This window comes from Nothoprocta perdicaria, unplaced genomic scaffold, assembly GCF_003342845.1.
Source record: "Nothoprocta perdicaria isolate Ctin4 unplaced genomic scaffold, notPer1 scaffold_4, whole genome shotgun sequence".
NCBI classification, from domain to species: Eukaryota; Metazoa; Chordata; class Aves; order Tinamiformes; family Tinamidae; genus Nothoprocta; species Nothoprocta perdicaria.
Genome location: NW_020455643.1, coordinates 6,068,326 through 6,087,996, shown reverse-complemented (window position 1 = coordinate 6,087,996; position 19,671 = coordinate 6,068,326). Strand labels below are relative to the sequence as shown.

At 43.0% G+C, this 19,671-nt stretch overlaps 1 protein-coding gene across 1 annotated transcript in view; it reads left to right on the top strand.

Moving 5' to 3' along the window:
* Positions 1-19,671, top strand: part of TBL1XR1 (transducin beta like 1 X-linked receptor 1) — a 95,067-nt gene that overhangs the window by 25,727 nt on the left and 49,669 nt on the right. The window contains exon 2 of the mRNA XM_026045181.1: positions 15,213-15,277. The gene's annotated coding sequence lies outside the window, so the exon portion shown is untranslated. The remainder of the gene's footprint in view (positions 1-15,212; positions 15,278-19,671) is intronic.

Below are 19,671 nucleotides of genomic sequence, written 5' to 3'. Positions count from 1 at the left end.
TTTTTTTTTTCCCCCCCCATTTGCTCAAAGCATAAGAAGGCCTGGAATGTACGCTGAGACTCCGGCAAGGAAAACTGGTCCTACTCCTTGAATGTTTAAGGAGCAGATTTTCAGACTGTGCAAGTTTAGTTGTATGCTCTTTATTCAAGAGCAGTGAAAATTGGATGATGGGGCATGTCAGATTTAAAAAGGGAATACATATCAGTTCATATTCTAAATATCTCCTTTAACAATTTTTTTCCTTTTTTTTTGATTCCAAAGTGATTATTATCTTAATAGTAGTGTGCTGTGATCTGCCAAGTATTGCTCAGGTGCACGTAAAAGGTTCTTTTTTGAAACTTTAATTTGTGAATGTTGATGATTTTTATGTGAGGAGATTAGAGTTTTACTGTGAGCAGAAATTGTGTGCTAAGCAGTATTTAGCTAAAGAGAAAAGAGGAATTTTGCAGGTATTTCAAAATCCTAGAAACACTAGAAATAGTCTCTCTTCTTCCCCCTTCCACTCCCTTGACTGACAAATTCAGGCTCCTTTAGTGTCATGTTGTGGTTTAAAGCTTAAGTGTATATTCCTCTCAACAAGTCTAAGCTTGATTTAATTGTTTTTTTTTAATATCCACATAAAGCTTGGAAGAAATGWGTTTGTAAAAGTAGCATTTGTGGCTTTGTCTGGTTTGCTTATGTGTGTTAGAAAGGGGCTTGGGAAATAAGAAGGTTGGAGGCAGGGCTGGTGGAGGCCCTGCTGTTGAAGGCCCATCCTCCCTCCCTCCCTTCCCACAGCTTCCCACAGCTTCCCGGTTTAACCTCCGCCTCCCTCTTTGTGCCCGGCCGCTGCTTCCCGCCAAGAGCCTCCTGCCTGGGTGAGTGGGTGCGCACAGAGCCCCGGGGTCGCTCCCTAGGGTGATCCGCGCCACTGCCCTGCGGGCCTGCGAAGCAGCCTGCGGGTTAAGAACAAAATACAGGGTCGCTGTGTGTACATACCTGTGWATATAGCTGCAGGAAAGTGTGTCTGTCTGAGTATGCCTCTTGGGTGGATTGTTTTGGTTTAGAAACGGTAATTCTGTGTTCACAGACAGGCTACTGCATATGCCCAGTATACGCTTTTTTCCCTATTTTGTAACAGTAGACTCCTCCACGTGTATGTGAACATTTGCTGTCTATATAGCATTCAAATTTATTTGAGTCTGCACAAATTTGATTTGTTTAGGTGTGCCAAAGTACTGCAGTCCTAAAAAGTGAAACAGCAGCGRCCTTGTGTTTCTGGGGCTTGGCAATTGGTTTTTAACAGACGTGGTACCACTTGGAGGAGCAACTTTGGCGAGTGAGTGCCACTTCTCATGACAGTCATTGTCATGTGGCACCTTTTTGCAAATACGGTATTTATTTTTGCATTATGTCGAGTTTGCCCCTTAATGTGCTAACTGCAGCCTCATTACAGGCACAGAAATCGTGGGTTTCAGTTCTTCCCTGCAGCCTCTCTGCTTYGGTTCCGTTTGAGGACAGTGGGTGCATTTTGGGAACAGGATTTACCAGTAACTGTATAGGACCTGTGTACATTGATGCGCTCCCTGGACAGCCTTGGGCAGAGCTCATCTAGGAGCGGGGGCAGGTTGTCTCAGCTCATCCCCGAAAGGAACCTCAGCCTTATCTGCTGTCCCYGAGTCAGCCACCCCGTACAGCAGCAGTCTCATATTTGCCTTGTCAGCCGTTCACTTCTGCATCGTTTTGCATTATTTTCAAAATTAAATTCAAGCAATTTTGTAAGCTGCTTTTCTTTTTTTTCTGACAAAAGTTGCTATGGAAGTAAGTTATAAATCAGTGGAGTACGGTGCTGTGTGTGTGTATAAATAAATAATAATAGATACACTGATTACTTGCGTTCTTATAAGAAGTGGAAACTGAACTTTCTTTTAAACGTTCAAATTGTGACCCTATAGACTCATGTTTGGGGAAGAGGAGCACCACCCATTTGGCACGAGAGTTTTAGGTTGCTACCTAAAATCYGCYAGTAGCTTCTGAATATTTAGTAGTYCTTGTCTGTCACTCTAACAATGGTTTTTGGAAGCTTCTTAAACAAGATAAGTCACTTAATGATTTCTCCAACTTACTTAACACTATAATTATTAAAACTCAGTCTCTAATATTCAAAATAACATCTCATTAGATAAAAGTATCCATCTTTTTCACTTAATGTTAAAGCAAGYGTATGAATGTTTGATACGTGTGTGTGCTTGATTACTCTGCAGAAAAATACTCATTGTGTCCACGCGCTTCATTCATGTCAGGCTTTAGGAAAACCCTGCACGTGGAGTTAGGCCAGGACGCTGCTGCAGACCTGGCGTGACGTGATCAGCATGTAGATTGCTGCAGCTGGAATATTTCACACACATTATATGGTGCTCGTGATAATGTGTTTACGGAGAGCAAGATTTCGGTTAGAATTATGATTGYTAAAATAATTGATCATCAGCATGGCTGCTTTGCAGAGGAACAGCTCAAGAGAGCTGAATATAGAATAAACAGCATGCTGGATGGTCAGCATTTCTTTCCTCTCAAGTCATCAGCGTAACAAAAACTATGAGAAGATCAAGTCATCTTACTGCCAATTACTGTCCAAGGAGGATAATGATACAATCTTTATGACCAACTAGAACTATATGGTTAAAATAAATTCTCCGTTGCATTCCTCACCGTGTTAAAGAACAGTCTTTCTACTAACAGTTGTGCTAAAAATAAAACTAGACAGKTCTGTCATACATAGTTTCTGTTTACTAAAATAATGCGCTCCCTCCCCGCCTGTATCCTTGGGCTCTTTGGCAGTGTGAGTGGACAGCGGGGTAAGGACAAAATCAAAGGACTCTAGTCAGACCTGGAAAGTAAAGGGCAACTTGAGACGGTGGTTTTTCTGCTTGGAATAAAAAATATAATGCTGCCAGAGCTGTCAGCAGCGGGTTTGGTGGAACTCCTTCGGAATCTGAGGAATTAGTGTCATGCAGCCCAGTGCCATTGCTGTCCTGTGCATGGGAACTACTGAGGGTCCAAGTGACACAACTGTCTCTGGGCCAAGGGGAGCCGGGGTGTTGGATCTAGGCTGGGAATGGAAGAGGTGGGAGTGGGACCTCCCCAAGGCGGGAGCGGGACCTCCCCCTTCCTTCCTGCTTCCTCTTGCTGCTCTCTACCAACTCTGGTTAAGTCTGTTTTTGTGCCAAAATAATCCGATTCATAGTGACTGCCGCCTCCTCTCTCCCTTAGCTTCCTTTTTTTTTTTTTTTTTTAATATGGAAGTCTCTTCCATACGGCGTCCTTCAGGGCTTCTAGAGATCTCATTTCTATTCTGATCGTACTGGGTGCCTTTAATCTTTTTCTTGATTATTCCTTTTATATGTTCTGTGTCTACATTTCTTCCTTTTGGCAGTTACAGCCTCAATTCTTGATTATTTTGCCTTTCTGTTGCTAAAATCAGAATGTAAGCAGGAACCTTTTTGGCATTTGGCACCTTATTTTGTAGGGCAACAAGTCTCCTACTCTTTTAGCATATTAGTTGTCCACATATGGTGTTTTTTACAGTCTCTTAACTGCAAGCTATTTTTGTTTAGGAAATTGTCTTTGTAGGTAATTATTTTTATTTAATAGGATTTTCTATCTGGTGTCCTAGGAGAGAAGGATCTTCTCATGGTGTGTTGCTAAGAGCAGTTGTTTTAGCTTTCYTTAACCGCGTCACTCTCCAAACCAGCCCTGAAGCGTTTCTGGGATGAACATCAGGCTTCAGGAGATCCATGCTGCCTTGTCCGGAAGTTTCTTGGGCACTGACTTGGATAAAAGTGAACGCCCTAGTGATGAACATAGTGGTCTTGTTTTTATGACCTCTCTCCTTAGGGACCTCCTCTCCTTGAGCGTCCCCAGGGCTTGGCAGGATGTTCATCTCCAGGATCTCCAAACCAGGAATAACCTAAAATGAGGCTTTGATGCTGTGATCTAAAGAAGCTAAAGTTACTGTAAGTGCTTCCAGCACTCATCAGAAGTTGTTTGCTGAGCAGTGGGCGCTCTCCTGTTCCTTTGGCTTCCCCAATCTTGTGACATTTAGTGCAAAACAAATTTTCAGAAATTTCTTTTAAAAGAAGAATTTAAATCATTGGAGTTCACATGCCTTTAATTAAAGGTACTTAATTGAAACGAGAAAAAACTGACCMCTAGAAAGCAGTTTCTCTGCCATTCATTCTCTTTCCCACATGCCCTATTCGAAGGCATAGATGGCACGTTTTAGAAAAACTAGATTTGCAACATGCCTCTTGTGAGCACATGAAGAGTTATTGGACTTAGCCAAGTGCTTGCTGCCACACTTGTACTTAAAAAGGACTGGATTTCTACACCTTGGTATCTTATGTGTTGTATGGATTTATTATTTCAAGGTCCTTCACAATTTTGAAGCACCTGAGACAGTGAAACTTAAATTCTGAAGGGGGTCTCAGAGGTTTTCTGTAATACGTATTTTATGTTATTATTGATTCTTTACTTGCTGCCAAAGCAGTAGGAACACTTCTGTAGTTGGCTCTTTTATTTATTTATTTATTTATTTTTCGATTCATCCTTCTGCCATTGCTTGTGGCAAAAATGCGAGGATCTTGGTTTGGTGTTTGGTGCTCCTCAGTGTGGATGTTGCAGAGGACCCACAGAGAAGGAGCTGGAATGATAAGTAGCTTTATGAAATCCAAAGTGAACTTTTTGGGGAACACTTGTTTGCAGAGGTAAGGGCAGCTAGAAGATCCCCGAGACCTTAAGACTGTTTTTTCCTGTTGTTGCTAATACCCAAATATTGATTTCTGTGTTCCCAAGTTTTAGTTTTGTAGTGTGTTAATATGAGTCACTGCAAGTGATGGGTGGAGGCTGCAAAATTGGCTATTGCAGAGCAGTTCAGGCTTGTGGATATTGGGGATATTTGACAGTCTGAAACACACTGAAAGTCATTAATAGGCCCGTGCATTGTGAGGACAGTCGGGCGCAGCCCCGACACCTGGCAGTTGCAGAGTGCGGCTCACAGGCGCTTCCCGCTCCCTGGAAGCTCTGGCCTCCTTTCCCCAGGGCCGGATGAACGGGTCTGGTGCCAACCCCGCGTCCTGCAGAGCTGGTGCCGGTGGCGGCCGCGGCCTCACCCGCTCCGTAGCCTCTGCCGCTGGGAGCCTCTCCTGGCGCTCTGTGGCACCCGCCTCACCGGGCGCTTAGAGACCTGTCCTTAAATCAGAGAGCTTAACGCGCGTCCGCCGCCTCGCCCAACACAGGCGTCACCGCGTGGCAGTTGCTGCCTGTGTCTTCTACCTGCTCCAGCCCTTTTTCCTTGGAAAACATTGAGATATTTTAAATATAGGTACTGCGTTAGGTCAGGGGATCTTTCAAGCCTTAAGTTACACCATTGAGTACCCAGTATTGGAGGAAGTGTTTGCTAGGCATGGGATGTCTCTCAGTGAAAATGATTTAAATCGACGTGCATAAAGCCTTGCTTCAGTAACTGGGTTTAATTTTGTTTGGGGATTTAGGAAAAACAAACTTTTAAAGAAAATAACCACTTTGAAATCCATGAAAACATTGATTTGTTCTGTGTGTGTGTGTGTGTGTGTGTGTGTGTGTGTGTATGGAGAGAGAGAGAGAGAGAGAGAGAGAGAGAGAGAGACGTGTATATGTGTATTTTAAAATGGCACTTTTATTCATAAGGTGGATCCACTGTTTTGCTCTGCTATGAGTTGCATAACTTTGCTTTCGTTTATGTCGAAGCTTTCATGACTTTTTTCAAGGGAAGTGCGAACTGGTGAATTTGGGTTTCCTTTTTCCTGTGCCAAACTGCAGTTAGATAAAAGTGCTTATCTAGTGTACAAAATGTTCATTTGTTTTTACTGTTGCAGAATGGGACAGAAGTGCTTGTGTCAAAGGTGCCTTTGTCATTCCAGGATTTATTATATGGTGCAGTCTAAGTCCTATATATTTGTTATATAGTGCTGTATGTATTTTTTTTCCACTCCTGAAAAGTATAAAGTTGTTTATGTGGCTAAAATATCTGCAGTGTTCTATTTGGAGAKGAGCTGGACCCCAGTGCCTGACCCAGCTGGTGCAGAGTGGCAGTGTTTTTGCTCTGTGGAGTATTTTTTACTGATGTGTTTGTGTCTCCGCCAGCAGCGTCTGCAGTCATTTCCTTGATTGCCCCGTGTGTTTCAGTGTGACCACAAAAGAAAAGCAAAATATTCAGGTGTTCCACRTAGTCACTGTGAATAAAAAGAACAAGAAAACCCTATGCATTGTAACTGAAAATAGAGACAAAAATAGCAGAATGTTTTATAAGCTCCTATTTTCTTAAATTTTAGTAGGTTTTTCAAAGATCATCACTAGAGAAATTTGCAGGCTTTCATGTTACTTTCTCTGGTTAGTCTAGTAGATCCCATTGATGAATGTGACTCGCCTCACCTACAAACAAGCAGGGAAACAAAATCCCGAGCCCAGACTGAAGCTGGGCGTTGCAGGATGTGCAACTCGGCCACTTGTAAACTCTGATGTGAGGCTATTAGATAAAAATCAAACAGTAAAGAAAGAGAAAAGACCCGTTAGATCAAATGCTGCCTGCTGCGTGTCTCCTTGAGCAGAATTTCTCCCTCCAGAGTCTTTTCTACTGTTTGAAATATCCTAAGTAGTGGGGATTTGTGATTTCCCATCACTATTCCCCAGCCACAGGACTCTGTTTTGGGGAAGTTTCTCCTGTTATTTACAATCTGCTTTCAATTACACAGTTTTCAATAGCCTCCTGTGATGTCTAGATCTTTTCTTGTCCTTGGCTTCTGCACTTGCTGGGTTGCTGTCTCGCTTCTAGTCTGAGAAGTCACTTACGGGGTACCTTCGACCTGATCCCTTACCAGTTTCTGCATTTTTAAATAGACTTCCACTGAGTTTAAAAAGCTATTTAGTGCACAGAATAGTAACTAATTCCAATTTAATACTGAATTTTGAAAATTATAGTTTATATATTTGACAAATCTTTTTTTTCTGGGATGCTTTGAAAGAYAGTGAATTTAGTATCAGTTCTTACATTCAGAAAAGAATTAGGGAATTTAAGTTCAAGTCATACTTGATGACACTGGTGTATACTTTACAATTACTATTAGAAAACGCACATTACAGAGTAAAGACTCTGTTAACCCTGCTGGCAGGGAGCTTTACTGAAATGTGAGAAACTGAGAAGACATTAGTTTCTTATGTAGATAAAGTAATCACTTCTTGACTAATAACTTGTAAGAAACTTAATTCTTTGTGGATTTGAGCTTTTGTTGATAAATACACACATATTGGCCAATATGCTTTCAGGACCAGAGTATTGGAACTTAATGGCATTCTTTTAAAWGCCATTACATGCCACGTTGCTAAACCATTTCCCAGCTCAGGTTAGGCAGTGCTCTTGCGAGACTGCCAAGGCAATAAAATGGCCAAGGGGTTTMAGTGTAAAGTGGAATCCACTGCTGTGTGAGAGGAGGAAGAGTCCAGCTTYGTGTAGGAAGGGATGAACTATGAGATGGCCATGTCCAGCCAGGAGCAGGAACATGAACGTGAGAACAGTTGGAGTGTTGGCAGTTGGCAAGAAAGGCAGCCTGTGTTTGGAAAGGTCATGACTTGGGGGGTCTGCAAAGCTGTGACATTCATGGSGAGGCTGAGCAAGGACCAGAGGCTCACTTTATATTACGGGAGTGTCCAGTTAAACTAACAGACATATATATACGTATATATATATGAGTGTGTGTGTGTGTATCAAAAGCACAGTCTGTGCATTTCTTTATACAAGAGAGAACAGATCTCTGCTTAGATGGAGGTGCCAACGCGGGACCAGACAAGTTAATGGYCGACAATTCCCTTGAGATTGCTAAGCACAAGAAAATACAATCARACTGTGCTGAGAAAGTCACCTGAGTTTGAAATAATTCCAGGCTAGGGGATTATTTGGGAAAACACCATACATGTTTGCCTAGTTTTCATTTATCCTGTATAGGTCTGCCCAGAARTCACTTCTGAAGAAAGCAAAATGGGCCAGAGAACCCCTGGACCTGAGCCAGGATGGCTGCTCCTAAGTCTCTTGGGATTTGTCTTGGATAAACTCTTGCATCCTGTCTAAAGGAAAATACATGGGAACTGCTAGGCTAATATTACAAGTTTTCTTCGCTTTGTTGCTGTTGTTGTTTGCCTGTTTGGAAAGCAGCATAATTAGATTATCTAATCACTCTTCCATTTGTTTGTAGTGTAAACAACTGCTCTGTATGGTTTTGTACACATAATACATAATTTTAAAGAGACTTTAGATCGAGCCATACACCTACAAAGATGGTAAGAAATTCAACCTATTTTTTTTTCCAATCTCCTGTTATTTCCAAATAGAACAAATARGGTGGAAGGCACCTAGGGTGGTGTAACTGTACAGGGAAGGCCTATTTTGCTTCTCACAACAAATACAAATTAAAATAGTAACTATTGTTCCTGTTCTTACAGAAAAAAGAACGAGGGGTGTGATTAAATTGCTCTAATGCTATTGTTGATTAATGACTTTAATCCATTTATGGAATAAATACTATTCTTGACCATACTGTTGAAGTAAACATTTTGCTCTGTTTATCTGCACTGTAGCTGCCTATTCTGTGGAACAGGTTTCCGTGTCTCTCACTCTGTGTATAATATCAGTGCAAATATTTCCCCTGTGCAGCCTCTGTGACAGATGCCAGGGCTGAGAAACTGGGTTTATCTGAGTGATTTGCAAAGCCAGCAGAATGATAATTTCTAATAAGAGTTTGGYGCCTGTGTTTAAATGTAGTGTGGTTCACATCACTGCGTTCTTGTAGTGAGCTTTTGTGTTTTGATGGCCTAGCCCTGAGTGTCGTTCAGTGCCCCCATCCCTTCCCGTCCGTGGGCTCTGCGCCCTCCTTCCCGAGTCCGTCCGCGCTCTCCGGAGCCCTCATTGCGAGGCGGGCGGGTGCGGAGCGCTGGGAAGGGGCTGCCCACCAGCGCTGGGGTGAAGGACATGKCGAGAACCCGTGCGGGGAGCAGGGAGAGCAGGCACCCGCGTCTGGCCAGTGGGATGTGATTTTGGCCAAGCCAAAGCCCTGGCTAGGTCACGTCCTGGGGCTTCCACACATTGGGAAGCGCTGGGAATCCGTGTAGTGCTCCTCTCCTCTTGAAAATTTCAGACCCTGCTCTGCAACGGAGGCTTGCCCGTTTTTGAAGTATGTTTGCACCTTTGGAGCTTTCCACATCAGTGAGAGAAGATTTTCTTTTTTTTTTTTTTCTCTCTTTTTCTTTTTTAATATATAGCCTCTGTAATTTGTCACAGTTCCAGAACTGCTGTGTTAGAGTAAGTCATCCTTTTAACAGGGCTCACTGGACAACCAGGGCATGGAAAAGCTCTAACCCTGCCCAGAGACATCTTAGCTCTTTGTGCCTGGGGCTCCTCCTGTAAGGCCCTGCCTGAGACACGGGGTTAGTGGGAAGGGAGGCTCCTGGGGAAGATGATGTGGTCARCTGGCGTGGAGGGGAGCAGGAGCCCCTGGAGATGGCAGAGGAGGATGACGTCCCCCAAGCCTGAACTGTTGCTGAATCACAGGGTTAACTTGTACAGAAAGAGCTTATTCTGCAGGTTATTCATGTGAAAATAGGAGCAGGACACAGAGCTTGTGCAGAAAGGTTGGGCTGCTGCGTGAGCACGAACAGCAAATGTCGCTCAGGAAGGTGTCTGGGGAAATGAGACTGTAAGCAGATGTGCAGAAGCTTTTAATAGAGCTATTTTGGGAAAAAATATCTAGTTATTTCATGATATATTTAATAGGTGATTTTAGGGCAGTCTTGCATTTTTTCGTGAGATGCTTAAATTTTTCTCTGGCTTTGCATAAAATAATAACTGTAATAATAATTCTTGGAAGAATCTGGAAAACATTTTAAGTGCTTTATTTTAGGGAGAGCCCATCCAAGAACAKCTGGAGTGTACGAGCCTCAGCTCCACCACAAGCTTGAGTTCTGGCCTCTGGTATGATCAAGTTTTCAGAAAAATGTTTTCATACCTGCGGATTTCGAAGTGATTTTTACTGTTAAAAGTGACTCAGTTTTGACTCTGTGTTGGAAGAATCCTTGGATCCTGGTTCTTCTGATGCTCCTGCTGTGCCGTGGGGGTGTCTGCAGCCCCGCGTCCTGCAGCGGGAGCCGAGTCCGCCTGCGTCGCCTGCCCGTTCCCTGCCGCTCCTTAGCCTGGCTCGGGAGAAAACCGAGATCCAGCTTCTACTTGGGGAAAAACGCCTACCCCATTTGACTTCCAGCCTTCAGAAAAACAGGGGTGATGGTGTTCCTAACAATACTGAGAAACACAGAGTAGCTACATTCATTAAGATTGAAAATAAAGAGAATATTGTCATGCCCTCTAGTTATCTTCCAGGAATTCCTTCCTTAAACGTGCTCTAATTTTTATCCCACTTCTAAATATGGTTTCTACTTAAACCATGGGTCCYACCTCCCAAAGCAAGATACAATTGAGACAGAATTTTAGTATTTTCAATAAATTAAGCTCCTTGAGAACAAATCAGTCTCGGAAGGAAATACAGTTGTACCGGTGCTGCACTGTAATGATTTCTGATGCCTGCCGTAAGGCCGGCTGCTGCTTCTGCAAGGCCACCATAAATCCCAAAGCAGAGGGGGATCTTGCCCTGAATATCTAAACAACACAGCCAAGTGGGCAGTGTTAGCAGAAATGAAGAGGGGAAAAAGTGTTTTACACAGTAGAACTGTGTGAAGGCTGCTCTGTATCCCCCAAGTTCAAGACTGACGGGAGAGCCTGGGTAGCCTTGGCTGTCCAGGTAGCTGTCGGGTCTCTGGAAATGTTCTGCCCCATGGACAGAACATTTGTGTTGCTCTTGTTCAGCTGCACAGCCTCCTCTAAGTTAATGGCCTCTGCCCACTTTTATGAAAGGAAATTAATGTATATGTGTGTTTTGATGCAGTGTGTCTATCCAAAACGCATACTGAACTTAGTGGGATGAACCAGGTGGCCCCTCAGTGCTGCACAATAGGATTCTCTSCCCCATAGTGAGAGGGTTGGTTGTTTGCCCTTCTCAGGCTGAGGTGAGAGGTTGCTGAGCACACGGTTTGCTTGAGAGGCTGCTCTTTTTGGTCTTTTCTCTGCTTAATCTTGCAATGATTAATTATGATTTAATTCTGAGTTCATTTGCCACTGAGTGTGTCTGCTGTTTTCAGCTCAATATAAAAGCAACATAAATAGAAAATTACCTTAAATTCACCTTTATGCTATCTTCACATTTTACTTTCCATTCACTGCTGTGTATGTGATAGTCTATAAAGGCAGGATTTCATGACAATGCAAAGGGAAGGAAATTATTCCACTCCCCCACAAACCAGTATCTGGGTGTAGGTACAATGCTTTTCATGTAAAGATTTTATAAAATACTTYACAGACACTATGTTTTGTGAAATTACATTTTATCCTTTCCAGTAACAGTAAAATAGGATGCTGAATAAGAGACTTAGATCCAAGGTTTTAATTCAAGCTGTTTAAGAAGCTGGATGTAAGATGCAGAGCTCAAGAGAGTGATTTCATTTCCTGGTGGCTTCTCCTACGTTTTCTGTCAAGGCAACTAATGCAGAGCCGGTCTCAGCTCGCGTGATGCTCAGCACTTTCAGTAACCACTAGCTACGTTCTTTTCTGCTCTAGTCCAGGGTTAACAGCAGTAATGTTTTATTTTCCCTGTGTGTGGTTTGTCTTTGCTGCTGAGGAGGTTCCTTTACCCGGCTTGCAGGGGGAGCAGCTCTGGATTGCGGAGCCTCCTCCCGGCATGAACGGGCTCCCTCCTGGCTGTCCCTGTCCGGTCSCGCTGCCTGCCAGGGGGTCCCTCCTTTCAGCAGCCTCTAACGTCTTCCGCAGGGTTTGGTTTTTACTGTAGAGTTTGGTGTTTTGTTCTAAACTTGCATGGAACTGCTGCTGAGCTCCCTGTTGCTTTGCTGGGTGATTTATTTGGCCTTGCTTTTCCTGTGGTGACAGTGTTGCAGCTCATCCTTCTTTGCTGCTGCTGTTATTATTGTATCCTTTTGGAAAACGGAATGGTACCTGTGTCCAGAAGCTATTTTATCTTCATTAGTGTTGTCTCMTTACCCATTCCTTATTCTTTAACCACTGTAGGTGCCCTGTTTTGCTTAAGAGTTGGTTTACCCACTTACGTGTACATACATACTATGTGTTTGATATACAAAAGAGAATATCTACTTTGTGGAGGGTTTTTTAGCTGGTATGAACCTGTACGTTCTCCGTATACAATCTCCCATTGGCTTCCCATGGAGGAGTTGTGCATCTGYGGCAGTGGTTTCTGCTGCCGTTCACGTGTGTTTTGTCCTGTCACTAGGAGCTCTGTTACTGCCAATTCATTTATTGCAGATAAAGACCATTTTTGCATGGATCTTGATTTTTCTCTTTTGTACATATTTATTGCTCCTTAAATTTTTGAGTCAATACYTGTCTCTATCTAGCTCCTCTATTAGATCAGAAGAAGAGACGTTATTGTGCAAGTGATGAATTCTAATTATTTTCTTTAAATCCATATGTTGCAGAGGAAGTGGGAGCAATGGAGAGAACTTTGTCATTTCTCAGTTTGTTGCAAGCATCACGGTGCTAGAATGGCCAGCATCTGTATGTGCCTGTTAACCAAATGGGAGGCAGCTTTCAAGGGCGTGATTAGCTTTTGATTTAGGCTTCCCAAATTMTTGCCTGATGCTTTTTGCAGCCTAGCTACTGAGAGGAATAGCCAGGATTTAGTTATTTTTAAATCTGTTTTGTTTAGGACACTCTTTCCAGATACTGAAGCCAGATTAAAAGAAACCAAGATGCTTAAGAAAAAGTTTCTTGTGTCTGGAGAGGCTTTTGTAACGTGCAAAGAGCAAATTTTAATGAGTAAACTTGTTAAAATAGCAGAAGACTCTCGGGAAGTGGTCTAAACTGTGATGCTAAGAGGCTTATAAGAAAACCGTGAGGGTGCAAGTTCAAGTGAAGAACAGAAATGACTCGGGGCTCCTGCCGAATCCGCTGCGTTAGCCGCAGCACTTCCAGCCTCGGCCCTCATGGTCTGTGTGTAATGGGTGCCKGGGGGAAACCATGGGCATGGTGATGTTTGCAGAGGAAAAAAATGAAGTGTTTTTGGCAAGTAGCTTTTAAAAATCTGCTTTTTCTGAAATGGTCTCGTTTGGAAAATAGGTAGGGAATGTGAGGCTACATGTGCATTGAGGGCGTTTTGAACCTGGTTTGTCACCCAGTGCTGTCCCGTTGTCTCTCTCCATCTGAGATTTTGTCATGAAAACAAAAAAAATAGACACTGTGGGTTGTGTGTGCCCAGGAAAGCCCCTTCCTCGGAAGCGGGTGTTTCCGTTCGTGCCCTTGTCCTTTCCTCGTGTTTATCCCCTCGTCGTGGCAGCCCCGCAGACGGAGCGGCGCGCCGGGGCGGGCAGCAGAGCTCTGTGCGCGTTGCAGACCGGCCTTCCTGGGGCCTTAGGCTCTCTTGGAGGCAGAGGACGTGCCCTGCCTGTGCTCAGTGCTGAGGTCTGGCTTTGAGGAAACCCTCCGTGATGGGCAGATGTTTTCAGGGGGCTGCTGGGTGAGGCACCGACGTGTGCCCTTGTGCACGGGCTGTCCCTGTGCCAACGTGTGCCCCTGTGCGCTGTGCAAAATCCCCCGCTCCTGGCTGCTCCTGGCCACGCGATGCGTGAAGTTCCCTTCACTCGATTTATGTATTTCCTGCAGCACCAGTGCCACGGAGAAAGGGGAGGGGGAAAAAAACATGGTTGCAAATTCCTGAAATTGCCAGCATTCCCGTGTGCCTTCTCGGCCCTGCGGCAACCCCCCTCTTGTATGGAAGGCTACGTGTCTGTCACCCTGATGGTGCAGAGGGCTGTTCTAGGAAGAAAACTAGCCGAATTGCTGCAGCTCCCTATCTGACCAGGTCCCCAGTGGTTTTATAATAAACCATTTCCTCGTGCTGATGGTGAGCCCTGCAAACTGTGTTTCTTCTTTGCTCATAGTGAAAGTTTGTGAATGCAGTTTACAGATGCTTCATAGATAGCTTACTGTGAAAAAGATTAATTACAATTTGAGTCACCCCGTAGCCACCTGTCCCTCTTTCATTTCCTTGAGTGGCTTGTTAGATTATTTCTTATCGAGARAAGTAGTATTTAACAAGTGTTTATATGGAGAGCACTTACAAATAAAGAAAAATCATTGGTAGTGAATAGAAAGGGATATTGCTGTGCATGGAGTTAATGTGGTTTGACATCAAAAAGCATTTGCAAAGGTTAACTAAATGTCTGGCTTGTTTATATTGTTATATGTGTAAAATAACTTACTCATGTTTAGAGCAAATTACCGAAGTGTAGGTGAGTGTGCATTTTGGGTGATGATTTTGTTGTGTTTTTTAAATTTAAATTTAAATGTGTGGCTTATCCTGAATGTCGTGGCAGAAGGTTCCGATTGCGCCGGGTTCGGTGATAATTCACACATTTAAATTTAAATGTGTGGCTTATCCTGAATGTCGTGGCAGAAGGTTCCGATTGCGCCGGGCTCGGGAAGGCGCCGGCAGCCGCCTGAGCTGCTGTTGAGGCCCTGAACTAGTGCGGGAGCCGCCGGGCGCCCTGCTCACCCCGTGCCCGTGAACCCCCCGCGGGCTGTGGGTCCCCAATGGATTTACCCCTTTTAAAAGAGTAGTCTGSAGTCCAGCCACCTCAACAGGTATTTTGGCTTGGGGTTCCCTAAGCATATGGAAGTCACTTGCTGGAGTTTTATTTCCAGAAGAAATTTGACATGGGTTGAAGGGGCACTGTAACCTTCTCGCTTTRTCCAGTTAATTTTCAACCCCTCCTCGATTTTCTGGCGAATTGAGGCAGGAGGAGGGCTTCTGCGTGCTGCCTGTCCCGTGTGTTGCTGCCGAGCCGCAGCGGGGTAGATGCGTGAGCTCATTCAGCAGCGTTTGTGCTTCAAAGCTCTGCGCTTCAGACTCCCCGCGGGAGCCGCTCCTGTGATGTGGCCAGCAAGAGGATATGTGCACAAACCCAGCTCYGCTTGCTCCTCTCTTCCTGGCCACTGTGTCAGTGTGTTAACAGCACCATTTTCAGAATAATAAATAATGATTTTTCCTATTTTGTCTCGTTATTTCCTTTTTCAGCATCATCCTTCTGTGGCAAGAGGCACCTGAAAGGAAAACTTGCTCATATCAATGCACTGCCAATGGTAAGTGCCTTTATAAACCTGCTTAAAGTGGTGTGGTTTCTTCCTCCAAAGGTACAATAAGTCGACTTGTACTCCAAATTTTTTTAGAAAAACTACGGTTAACATGCAAAATGATTTTTTTTTTAAACAACATCTAAAGCACTATTCTGTTTTTTAAAAACAATGAATTATTTCAAGACTTCCTACTGTGGGAAGTGGGGCAACATGTTAATTTTGCAGCAAGAGAGTGATTTGACAATAACACAGCTCATCCTGTTGGTAACTGCCTYGCTTCCTCTTTTGGCCCGAAGCCTGGCGTGGCGGAGCTGCAGCTCGGCCGGGTGCTCTATTGCCCTTATTTTGGTGCTGGATGCGGTTCCGTTCAGTCTGACTCCTCATCTTGTTGAAAAGCTCTGGTGTCAGGTGGTTTTTTGCTTCAACGCATTCAAACAGGGCATAGGATAGTGAAGTGGAACTCTGCTGCTATAGAAGCGGGGCTTGGCTGATGCTGTCATCTCTTTTCACTTCCAGAATGTTACTAAATGATACAGATTACTTGATTTYCTGATTTGCGGTCTGTCTTTATGGTTTATTCAGGTTTTCTAATAGCTGAGCAGGTAGAAAGCAGATCTGAGGCGTGCAAGAGGACTCGGAGCTAATGCTCCGGCTTTGATCAGATTCAAGTAATTCTTTTTTTCCTCCCTTTTTATTTTTCCCTGCAGTTTTGGTGTCTGATGTTGTCACAGTCTGTTATAAGAACATTAACTGCAGCATTAACCCTAAGAAATACACACATAAAGTGCCAGCCTGAATTTCATATTTCACAGATCTTTAGATAATTGTGCTCTGTTTCCAAGTTAAAGGGATACTATTTCTAACGACCAGCTTTGGACACTTGATTTGGGACCAGAAAGCTGCTTCCCACTGTTTTGTTGGTTGGGCATGGAAATAAAGAGTATTTATTTATGTCAGTGAGTACTGAGCTCACTGACAGCCTCAGCGCTGCCTTTCCAGCGYGCCTGTCTCTGCGCTGTGGCCAAGAGGCGCTCGGAGTCTGCATGGGCGGAACGGGCTTGTTTGGCAGTTGTAATGAAGGGAGCAACCCTGGTGATGCTCAGGGGCAGCTCGGGAGGGGGATGTCAGCCCATTTGGCACGAGCCGGAGCCAGTGTAACTCTGAAACCAGGAGACTGGCGCAAAGCGACCGTATCACTTAATACCCTCATGCTGAGGCTCAAAAGCCAGTTTATACAAGTGAGGTTTGTGTTGGTTAAGGATGAAGAGCATGTGTTGGGGACAAATTGGTTGAATGAGAAGGTGTTATTTTTGCCTGGTGTTTTAACTTTCCAAAACTGATACTAGCTCTGCCCTCAGCCCTTTCTGTTGTAGTGTTTTCATAGTTCATATTGGCCTTTTCCCAAGAAAAAGCTGCTCTGATTTCTTCTGATTCAGTATTAGTTGCACATGTTTCAGTCATGATTTGAAATAAAGTTCTGTAATACTGCTTCTGTTAAAAAACACGACTCATTGCATATTAACCTAAGCTAATACTTCATTAAATTTTGAAAAACTGAGGCTGTATTTGAAATATTACTGCATTCTGATCCTAATAGTCCCTCCCTACAAATGATACCCGAAATTTAGAACTGCACAGCCTCAAGGGCATGCTGGTTCTTACAGGGATCATAAAAGGCACTTAACTTTTGCATGCAGCAATGTGCAATGCTCTTCAGTATTTTACCAAGACACACTTTTTCTCAAATTTGTTCTATTATTCTAAAGATTTCTGAGCAATTACTCATGTCTTAATTAACTTGGAAACAGTTTGAATGTGGATTTARGAGGCAAGCTAGACAATTCTTTGTCATCCGAAAAGGAATCATAACTTATTTACATTAACTTTGTCATAAATTAAGACTTTTATAGATTGTATTATGTTGATTATCTCTTTGATGTTTGTAGACAAAGTGTGGTCAAACTGGTTGATGGGAAAGAACARCTTGTTTCTCCTTAGTCAGAAAACGAAGTAATACAAAATTTAAACATTCTTTGTATCTATTTTTTTACATATTTTAAACATAATATAAATTTAAACATAAAATAAAAAAWTAAAAATGCTTTTTGCATCACAGATGACATAGTAACACGTGACTAATGAGGACAAAACACCATTCCTATGTGTTACTGATTTTTAAAAAGTAATTGATGGCAACTGTTTTCAAATATTTATCCTGTGATAGAGCCTGGTAAAAGGGGCAGTACCKCTGTGGTCAGTACTCCTTCCCATTCTTCCTTTTATCTCTAGTGCCCATCAGGGTTTCCAAGCAAAGACAGGAAGGCTTAGCAGAAAGGGCCTGTTGAGTAAGGGGGAGTTTGTCTGCATTACTGCTGCTTCTAGGATTCAGAAGCTCATGTAGAGGTTGATAAGTAGGTATTTGCCCAAGATTTGTAAGGTATTAATGAATGTATTAGAAACAGTTACCAGAAGCCCTAGACCTTTAGCATAAACACAAAGCCACATTGGGTTTTCCGTTCGGAAAAAAAGATAGAATTTATTTTAGTTTTGGTTAAATGATGGAACAACTAGCTTGCTTGAGAGCAAAATCATTAACAGAAATATTTCTTGGATTAACTTTCAGCATTTCACGTGGTTCCAATTTAACACTCTTCAAGGCAAAACATATTGATTATGAAGTACTAATTAGTAGCTTGTTTGCTTGTTTTTCATAAAGCCCATTCGGAACACCGGGGAAGTACATTTTTCTGCTAAGGGACTAGGATGAAGGCTCCAGAGTGGATTTTGTTTCTAGAACTGCCAGGGAATTGCATGATTTTATTTCCTCTAATCTGAAGCCTTTGCCAAGGTAATACAAATACGTGATAGGCTTTAACTAGCGTACCACAGTGCTGTAATAAAATAAACAAAAAAAGAAATCCAGAATGAGTGATACAAAAAAGAGATGCAAAGAGAAAAATGTAAAATATGAGAATGCAGCTGTTAGTAAGTATTTTGCAGTTTATAATAGGTGACAAGTTGACTGTTTAAAGCGTTTTTAACAAAGGAAAATACAATGTTGCACAAGAGGCCAAAATTCCTGTTTGGTTTCTTTGCTTTGTTTTGCATAGCAGAGGTTGAACCATAGCAGGATACTTGCAGATAGCTAGTGAGAGATGAAAGACACTAAGTTCACTCTCAAAACTTCAGAGTAAGCACCCAGCTTCCATGCACAGCTTGGGAAAGAATTGAGAGCAAGACTGTAGTTCTGAGGTGAGCATGAATGTTGTTAAGTGCAGGGATCAGATCTCTTCATGTTTTGGCAAGTTCAGAAACAGTGGGAACCATCTTAGCTGTACTAGGGAAAGATTCATTTTGGGGGCTTTAAATGTTGTAGTAGCAGATTAGAATTTGTCAGCTCAACTTTGTCGTGCCCTAGAGCTGTCTGTGTCAACATGAGGCAGGAATGTCCAATTTGCTTGTGAACCAACTTATGAATTACTTCAGTTTTTCAGCCCAAGATGTTAAAGAAAATCAACTCCTGTTTTAATCAATTACCACTAGTCTCGCAGAGCCTGAATATGAAACTTCAAATTGTTTATGTAAAGAGCATGTCTGAAAGAGGTTGCATGGCTGAAGGGTAAATCTGCTCTGAAGAAAAATGCAAAATGAGACTGCAGTGTTTGTGTCTCGATAGTTTCTGTTTTAGATGTGCTTAATTCATGGATTATGAGATAACTTTCCTGATTGCAGTCCTTGAGTTGGGTTCTTCAGAACTTTGAAGTGCAATGAGATTGGAAGCAGCTTTGCAAGTTGCAAATTTCAGAAACAAGACTGTCTGTCCATTTTCTTTTGAAATTTCACTGAAGCCACAAGCTTTTCCTTAAGGAGTCTGCAGAAGGTTGCAGAAAGCTGATCAGTGTGTCCTTGGGTGTTGCACACACAGGCATCCTGTGGTGGATTTGATCCCCAGGAAGGCAACATGGTGACCTTTTAAGAGTCGTCCTAAAAAATACTACGTCCGTATTATTGATTCCGTCTTTTACTTCATGGTTAGTTTGACTAAGATGGAGATTAATGCTCATCGGTTAAAGGGTCTCCTTGCAAAACAGGATGGATGATGTTTTTYTTTATTTGAAGGTGATGCTCAGTCTGGGGATTTGCGGTGAGCACCAGGTTCCTTAGTCTCTAGGAAAGCAGAGTCATCTCCAGTGTCATGACTACATTGTCTCTTGAGGGAAATACRAAATAGAGGGTGCATTAAATGCTCTAGTTGTTTTAAGTCCACTTCTCTCAGTGCTGKCAGCCTTTTGGTGATTTTACCCTACTGTGTTTGCAGAAGCTGCTTGGGTGTTTAGCATCAACTCCTTGTATGCATGGGAGAYGTCTTTTAGGGGAAGAACTTTGAAGGCACCAAGCGT